The sequence below is a fragment of the Scomber scombrus genome, chromosome 6 (assembly GCF_963691925.1).
Source record: "Scomber scombrus chromosome 6, fScoSco1.1, whole genome shotgun sequence".
Lineage (NCBI taxonomy): Eukaryota > Metazoa > Chordata > Actinopteri > Scombriformes > Scombridae > Scomber > Scomber scombrus.
In genome coordinates this window covers 2,331,546-2,339,948 of record NC_084975.1, presented here as the reverse complement: position 1 = coordinate 2,339,948, position 8,403 = coordinate 2,331,546, and positions in this window count along the sequence as shown.

Sequence of the window (8,403 nt, the reverse complement as noted above, 5' to 3'; positions counted from 1 at the left end):
CTTCCCTCCTTCCTCCCTCCCTCCTTCCTTCTTTCTTTCCTCCCCCCTACCTTCCTCCCTTCCTTCTTTCCTCTGTCCTTCTTTCCTTCCTTCCTCCCTTCCTCTTTATCTTTCTCCCTCCTACCTTCCTTCCTCCCTTCCTTCCTTCCTTCCTTCCTTCCTTCCTTTCCTTTCTCCCTTCCTCCCTCCTTCATTCTCTCTTTCTTTCCTCCCCCTACCTTCCTTCCTTCTTTTCTCTGTCTTTCTTTCCTTCCTTCCTCCCTTCCTCTTTTCCTTTCTTCCTCCTACCTTCCTTCCTTCCTTCCTTCCTCCCTTCCTTCCTTCCTTCTTCCTCCTTTCCTTCCTTATTCCTCCCTTCATTCCTCCTTTCCTTCCTTTTTCCTCCCCTCCTTCCTTCTTCCCTCCTTTCCTTCCTTCCTTCTTCCTCCCTTCATTCCTCCTTTCCTTCCTTCTTCCTCCCCTCCTTCCTTCCTTCCTCCTTTCCTTCCTTATTCCTCCCTTCATTCCTCCTTTCCTTCCTTCTTCCTCGCTTCCTCCTTTCCTTCCTTCTTCCTCCCTTCCTTCCTTCCTTGACTCGAGGACAGCAGGAGGGTTAAAAAGCATAAGACATATCATGCTTTTTATGATTTTAATGATGTTGTACATCTATATTAAAGCTGTGGGTAAACAGAGTTGCTGGTTTCAGTGCAGCCGTTGCCTCTGTGTGCTGCCTTGCCCAAAGGCTCTGTGGCGCTGTGATAAGTAGGTCTGACTACCATCTGCTCAGTTCAGCCTGTGGAGCTGCTCCTCAGCCTCCAGACTGCTGCAGAGTTTAATCTGATTAATAATCATATTTTATTCATATAACCATGTAACATTATCTGTTCTTGTTGTATTCTAGTTGTTTCTTATTATTATTTCATCAGTTTTGACGCAGTATTATAGTGATGTAGTATGCAGTATTACAGTAAAAGTACTGCAGTATTATGAGTGATGTAGTATGCAGTATTACAGTAAAAGTACTGCAGTATTATGAGTGATGTAGTATGCGGTATTACAGTGAAAGTACTGCAGTATTATAGTGATGTAGTATGCAGTATTACAGTAAAAGTACTGCAGTATTATGAGTGATGTAGTATGCGGTATTACAGTGAAAGTACTGCAGTATTATAGTGATGTAGTATGCAGTATTACAGTAAAAGTACTGCAGTATTATAGTGATGTAGCATGTAGTATTACAGTAAAAGTACTGCAGTATTATGAGCGATGTAGTATGCAGTATTATGAGTTCAATGTGTTGTATTTTAAAAGCTTGTTATATTATCCATAGTGTCTGAAAAGTTACTAAAGCTGTAGAAAGTAGCATCACATGGAAATACTACAGTAAAGTACAAGTACCTCAAACTGTATTACAGTAAAGTACAAGTACCTCAAACTATACTGCAGTAAAGTACAAGTACCTCAAACTGTACTACAGTAAAGTACAAGTACCTCAAACTGTATTACAGTAAAGTACAAGTACCTCAAACTATACTACAGTAAAGTACAAGTACCTCAAACTGTACTACAGTAAAGTACAAGTACATCAAACTATACTACAGTAAAGTACAAGTACCTCAAACTGTATTACAGTAAAGTACAAGTACCTCAAACTATACTGCAGTAAAGTACAAGTACCTCAAACTGTACTACAGTAAAGTACAAGTACCTCAAACTGTACTACAGTAAAGTACAAGTACCTCTAACTGTACTACAGTAAAGTACAAGTACCTCAAACTGTATTACAGTAAAGTACAAGTACCTCAAACTGTACTACAGTAAAGTACAAGTACCTCAAACTGTACTACAGTAAAGTACAAGTACCTCAAACTATACTACAGTAAAGTACAAGTACCTCAAACTGTACTTGAGTAAAGTACAAGTACCTCAAACTATACTACAGTAAAGTACAAGTACCTCAAACTATACTACAGTAAAGTACAAGTACCTCAAACAGTACTTGAGTAAATGTAATTGAATAATGAGACACGATATCAACAGGTTGATTTATTCTGCTGTTTATTTTTGGGATTTCTAACCATCATTTCTTCGTCTCTCTCTTCAGATCTGACTATGAGACGGAGTATGAAAGATATCCTGATGGACACTATAACAGGTAAGATTAACTGGTTTATACATGTTGGGACAACTGGCAACAAGACAGGACATGAACATCTGGAAAGAGGAAATCTCGGAGCGTTAGAAACAGAATAATGTAGATAAATTTAGATCCACTGAAGTATTTTGGTGCAGGCTGTGGTTCAGATGTCGTCTCGGGGTCTTAACAGCTTCTTCGTGTTTTTGCTGAGTGACTCAGACTCAGACTCAGAGGAGGAAATTGGTCGTCTTTCAAGAACATGAACTGTCTCAACTCTCCATTTGTTCCTGGCACTCAGTGGTACGCCGATTTCCTGTTTGATGACAGCAAATGTTGGATTCTGGAGGTTTTTTTTGGAAAGGATCCGCCTCTCCGATAGCTGTGAGAGGGATGGAGGGGGAGGGGGGGGGGGGGAGAAAAGATGGAAACTATTAGCGGAAACCAGTTTGACCTCGTTCAGCTTTCAGCCAGTTAAAGAGTCATTTTGTGTGGATGATCGCAGCTGTTGGCTTCTCCTCCATCTATCCATCCCTCCATCCATCCCTCCATCCATCCTTCCATCCATCCATCCTCAGCTCACATTATTCTGCAGAGCGATAAAAGACAGAAGGGAAGTGATACACATGCAAAAGGACAAAATACAACCATAGGAACACAAAGATTAATATAACATCACAAGCAGAACATCCTGCCTGAGGAAATGACTTCTCTTAAATCTCTTCTTAAAACAAACTTTTATAGGAGAGCCTTTGCTGTCTTTTAGTTCTTTCAAGAATTCTCAATTTATCTGTTTCCAACTCTACTGATCTTATGATTTGTCTCTTATTTTGCCGACTCTGTGAAGCTCTGAATAAGCTCTTTAGTGTTTGAGATTTGCCGTCTGGCTTATTTTTTTTTACGTGTGATGTGCACACTTTTCAGCAAAAATAGAAAGACAGATAGAAAATGATCTGTGGCTGGTCATATTGACACCATAACACCTTTAACTACAGATTAATTGGGCCTCATGCAACAAAATTGTCATATTTTTATCTTAAATTTCTCTAACTTTTTTCATGAAGTGGTCCCGTACGTCGTAAATGAGCTGCGTAAACATGATGAATTCCACCTGTTCTACATGAATGCACGTTCTCGAGAATAGGAAATTAGCATAATTGATACCTTCAAAATACCATATAAGCATATATATATATATATATATATATATATATATATATATATATATATATATATATATATATATATATATATATATATATAACAGGAAGTTGTAGAGAAGCTCCATTCATGAAAATGGCACCAAAGACTAAAGACGAGGTTCCGATCTCAAGTAATTTTAAATAATAACCTGTGAACCAATCAACCTGTCAATCACGACGTAGCCACGTCCTAATGCATACCCTGCTTTATCGTCACATATAAAATCAGGGAGGCCAAAATGTCCCAAATGAACATCATACTGCATTGAAGAAGGCTTTAAACTAGCGATTGAGACCATAAACACATTTTGAAAACGTTTACTGAGGTTAGAAATCAAGTGAGAAGTTGGTGAATTCTCCATTGACTTGTATAGAGACGGAAGTCCTTTTGACACCAAAACGGTCGCCCCCTGGTGGTCTTTTGATAGAATGCAGTTTTAAGTTACTTCCGCGTTAGCCTCATTTCAGAGGACCGGAGCTCCCCATCTGGTCGTAACAGTTAACTTGGTTAGCATCACCTGGTTGCCGGTGTAGACTGTGGTAGATCCAGCCCTCGCAACCTCCCCCGCTCCGTCCTCTTGCTCCTCCTGATGCCCATATAAGTAAAATCCGTGTTTTTATCTTCCCGGCATGCCCGGCAATTTTCAAGATGGCGCTGCTCAGAACCGAAACTATTGGCCTACGAGCAGCAGTCCACAAACCAATGGGTGACGTCACGGATGTTACGTCCATTTCTTATATACAGTCTATGGTTTGTATAGAAACACATGAGAAAATTACTTCTCACTTGATTCATTACCTCAGTAAACAATTTCCTAATGACTTTATAAACTCAATCACTAGTTTCAAGTCTTCTTCAACACAGCATGATGTTCATTTAGTAAATGATGGCCCCAATTAAAGTAAAATAGACGATAAAGCAGCGTATGATTAAGGGTGTTGCCCCCTGTGATTGTGATTGACAAGCTGCTACCATGATGGTGCTTTAAGTGCTGTATTTGAACGCTCAGGAGCTTCTCCTTCGCTCCACACTCTCGTCCAAATATGGTCACTTTTGGCTCCAAAAAAACAAAGATGGTGACATTCAAAATGACAAACTTGAGGCTTCAAAATGGGAGCCAACAAACCAACGGGTGATGTCACCGTGGCTACGTCCATTATTTTTATACAGTCTGTGCTGTAGACTAGCTGGTCTGATCTCGACGTATCACATCCTAATTTTTCCGTATTACCACATAGCAAATCTTTCATCAATTGATACAAGAAGTCAGATAAGAGAAAGTAAATAATATGACCACAAGAGCTTGGTTTGTTATATATTAAAAACATGATGAGTTGTTTCATGTGATCTAACAAATGATGATGCTGTTGTCGTTTCTCACGGTAACTGAACCACGACCGCAGCTGCACTTTCTTTTTACAAATGTATCATGTGGGCTTCTCTGTCAGGGTGTGAAATGGGCGCACAAGTTGAGGAAAATATGTGAGGAAAAAGAGACAGAGAGAGAGAGAAGGAGAGAGAGAGGGGGAGTGAAGGATGACACAGACGAGTGAACAGAGAGAGAGCGAACAGTGGGGAGAGAAGTTGTAGATGGAAACTGAGTGGAGCATTTATCCGAGCGGCTGTCGGCTGCCAACACGCTCGTTTTTCATGCTGTCAGCTTCTTCCTCTTTCTCTCTCTCTCTCTCTCTCTGCACTCTGTTCCCTCTGTCCTCTGCTCTTCTCTTCTCTTTCATCTTCTGTCTCTTATTCTACACAGCTTCCATGCCGTTATCCTCCTCCTCCTCCTCCTCCTCCACCTGTCCTTGGCTGCCTGCAGTGATCTGTGTTTTGTAGCCCGTGGCGGGGCGGTCAGCTGCTGTCAGTCCGCTGCTGTTGGCAGGGTTGGGGTTTTTTTTTTTTTGCATGGTAGTTAGTCATTTATTTTTTTAACCTTTTATCTTGGGAAAGTCAAGTGAGTAAGTGAGGTAGCTGTTTTTCAGAAATAACCTTGTTTCACATAAAATACTTTTCCACTGCAGACAGACCTACGAAAATCCAAGACTGTCTGTTTCTGTTAAAGTAAGTAGCGCCCTCTAGTGGTCACGACAAGAGCAAAGAAGAAAATAAAATGACGTTATCATAAAGCAAAGCAACGGTAGAGCTATATAAAGGAATATCTCCTTGGCTCAGAAAGGTAGAGCGGTCGTCCAAATTAGAAGATTGGCGGTTCGATTCCCGTCTCCTCCAGTCTAGGGCTCGAAAAATAATCGAAACCGACATTTAGAAACTCTGATCGACTTAATCTTGCCCACGTCAATTAATGGTGGTGTTCACTGTTGCCATGACAGCAAAGGTTGCATATCTTTAAGGGATTTGAAAACTTGTCTCCAGTGATCATTTGAACCCGAACCATGATCTTTACATAGTTCTAATCAAGTAAACTAGACGGTTAAAAGTTCAATTAATCGTGATTTTGATTTTTGCCATAATCGCCCAGCCCTACTCCAGTTCACAAGTCGATGTGTCGTTGGGTAAGATGCTTAACCTCACATCGCTCCCGTTGCTGTGCCAACGGTGTATGAATGTGTATGAATGGTTGGTTTCCCTCCTGATGAGCAGCTGCGTGGTAGCTCCTGCCATCAGTGTTGTGAATGTGTGTGAATGAGACTTGTAGTATAAAAAGCGCTTTGAGTGCTCAGAACGACTAGAATAAGTTCAGGCCATTTACCATTTATGAGTATTGAGGAGGTCTGAGTGGATGGATGAATCAACTAAACATCTGACTTTAGTGTAGTTCAGTTAAACAACAAAATAATAACCATTCAATGTTTGAAAATGGTGTTGGAAGAAGTGAGGAACTTTTCTAGTCCTACTCCCCCTTTTTTTTAAAGTCTAACAATCAAATCAAAGCCAAAACAACAAGTCAAAAAGACACGCTGTACCAAATCATATTATTCCAGATCAACTTCTTAGTTCATCCTTTCTATATCTGTACAAAATGTTATTTTTGAAAGATCTGTTTAACCCTCCTGTTGTCCTCGAGTCAAGGAAGGAAGGGAGGAAGGAACGAAAGGAGTAAGGAGGAAAGGAAGGAGGAAAACAGGAAGGAAATAGGGAGAGAAGGAAGGAACGAAAGGAGTAAGGAGGAAAGGAAGGAGGAAAAGATTAAGGAAGTAAGGAGAGAAGAAATGAAGGAAGGAAAGGAGTAAGGAGGGAGTAAGGAAAGGAGGAAGGAACGAAGGAAGGAAGGAAAGGAGTAAGGAGGGAGGAAGGAAAGGAGGAAGTAAGGAAGGAAAGGAGGAAAACAGGAAGGAAATAGGGAGAGAAGGAAGGAAGGAGGGAGGGAGGGAGGGAGGAAGGAAAGAAGGAAGGAAGGAAAGGAGGAAGGAGGGAGGGAGGGAGGAATGAAAGGAGGAAGGAAGGAAGGAAAGAAGTATGGAAGGAAGTGAGGAAAGAAAGAGGGAAGGAGGGGAAGAACAAAGGAAAAATTAAAGTAAGAGGAAGGAAAGAAGGAACAGTCAAAACTGACGGGGTCAATTTGACCCGGGAGGACGACAGGAGGGTTAAACTTAATGTTCTACATGATTTCATTTCTTCGGTACTTTAATCTGTTTCCAGTTTCCTGCAAGTCATCACTTTTTACACCACATCCCCTCGTCCACCTACAGCTGTCCAACGCTGGATTACAGGCAGTTGTGTTCAACCATTTATTTATTCATTTATACAGTTTAAAGTTACATGAACAGTGAACATTAATAAACATTTCTGTAAATGTGCCAGTTTTAGTCTTCTTGGCTAGTTTCCAACTGCAGTCCCAGAGCAGGTGTAATGACAGCTACAAAAGACACATAAAAGAAATTAAAACAGGAACAGAAATACTCTGAATAGCAGACTTCATAAGAACACATGAAATACATCTAAACATGAAACATAAAAACAAAGCATGCTTAAGGTTATTTAAATAGGTTACAGAGTATGGTCACACACTTAACCCTCCTGCTGTCCTCGAGTCAAGGAAGGAAGGAAGGGAGGGAGGAAGGAAAGATGGAAGGGAGGAAGAAGGAAGGAAAAGAGGGAGGGATGAAGGAAGGAAGGGAGGAAGGAAGAAGGAAGGAAGGGAAGGAAGAGAGGAAGGTAGGAAGGAAAGGAGGGAGGGAGGAAGGAAGAAGGAAGGAAGGAAGGAAAGGAGAGGAGGATAGAAGGAAGGAAAGGAGGGAGGGAGGAAGGAAGAATAAATCTAGATTTATGTTCCACTCGGAACGTTTTGGCAGTCCATAACTTAGCTTACCTGTTAGCTTGGTCACCTGGTTACCATGGTTACACTCATGTAGTGTCACTGACGTCAGACTGACAAATGAGAGACCCGATCTAGATGATCCGTCCCCTGACAGTGATGGAGTCCCGTCCAGGTGAGACGGTCTTAAAATATGCACCGGTATCCCCCGAATGTAAATGATATGTATCCTCACACTCCTCTCTGTGGCGGTCGGTTATTTCCTCCGTCTTTGAGTGAAGTCTTTTCAGGACGACTATAATCACATTTCCGTCTGTCCTTCCTCCCTCCTTCTCTCTTTCTTTCCTTCCTCTCTCTTTCCTCCCTCCTTCTCTCTTTCTTTCCTTCCTCTCTCTTTCCTCCCTCCTTCTCTCTTTCCTCCCTTCCTTCTTTCCTTCCTCCATCCCCCTTATCTTCCTTCCTTCCTTCTTCCCTCCTTGCTCCCTTCTTCATTCCTTCCTCCCTCCTTTCCTTCCTTCTTCCTTCCTTTCCTTCTTCCTTCCTACCTTCCTTCCTCCTTTCTTTCCTTCCTCCTCCCTCCCTTCCTTCCTCCCTCCTTTCCTTCCTTCTTCCTTCCTCCCTCCTTTCCTTCCTCCCTCCTTCCTTCCTTCTTCCTTCTTACTCTTACTAAAATGTGACCCCAAAACTGAGGCATGAACTCTGAATTTAGTCCCACGATAAGGGAAGTTACATTATTATACACAGCAGCAAAATTGACAGTAAATAATAGAAGAGCATCAATAAAAAAAGAATAAAGAACAATAAATAATAATAATAAGTTTCATGAAAACACCAAAACCAACAGACCCCCACCTCCTTTTCATCTTTAATA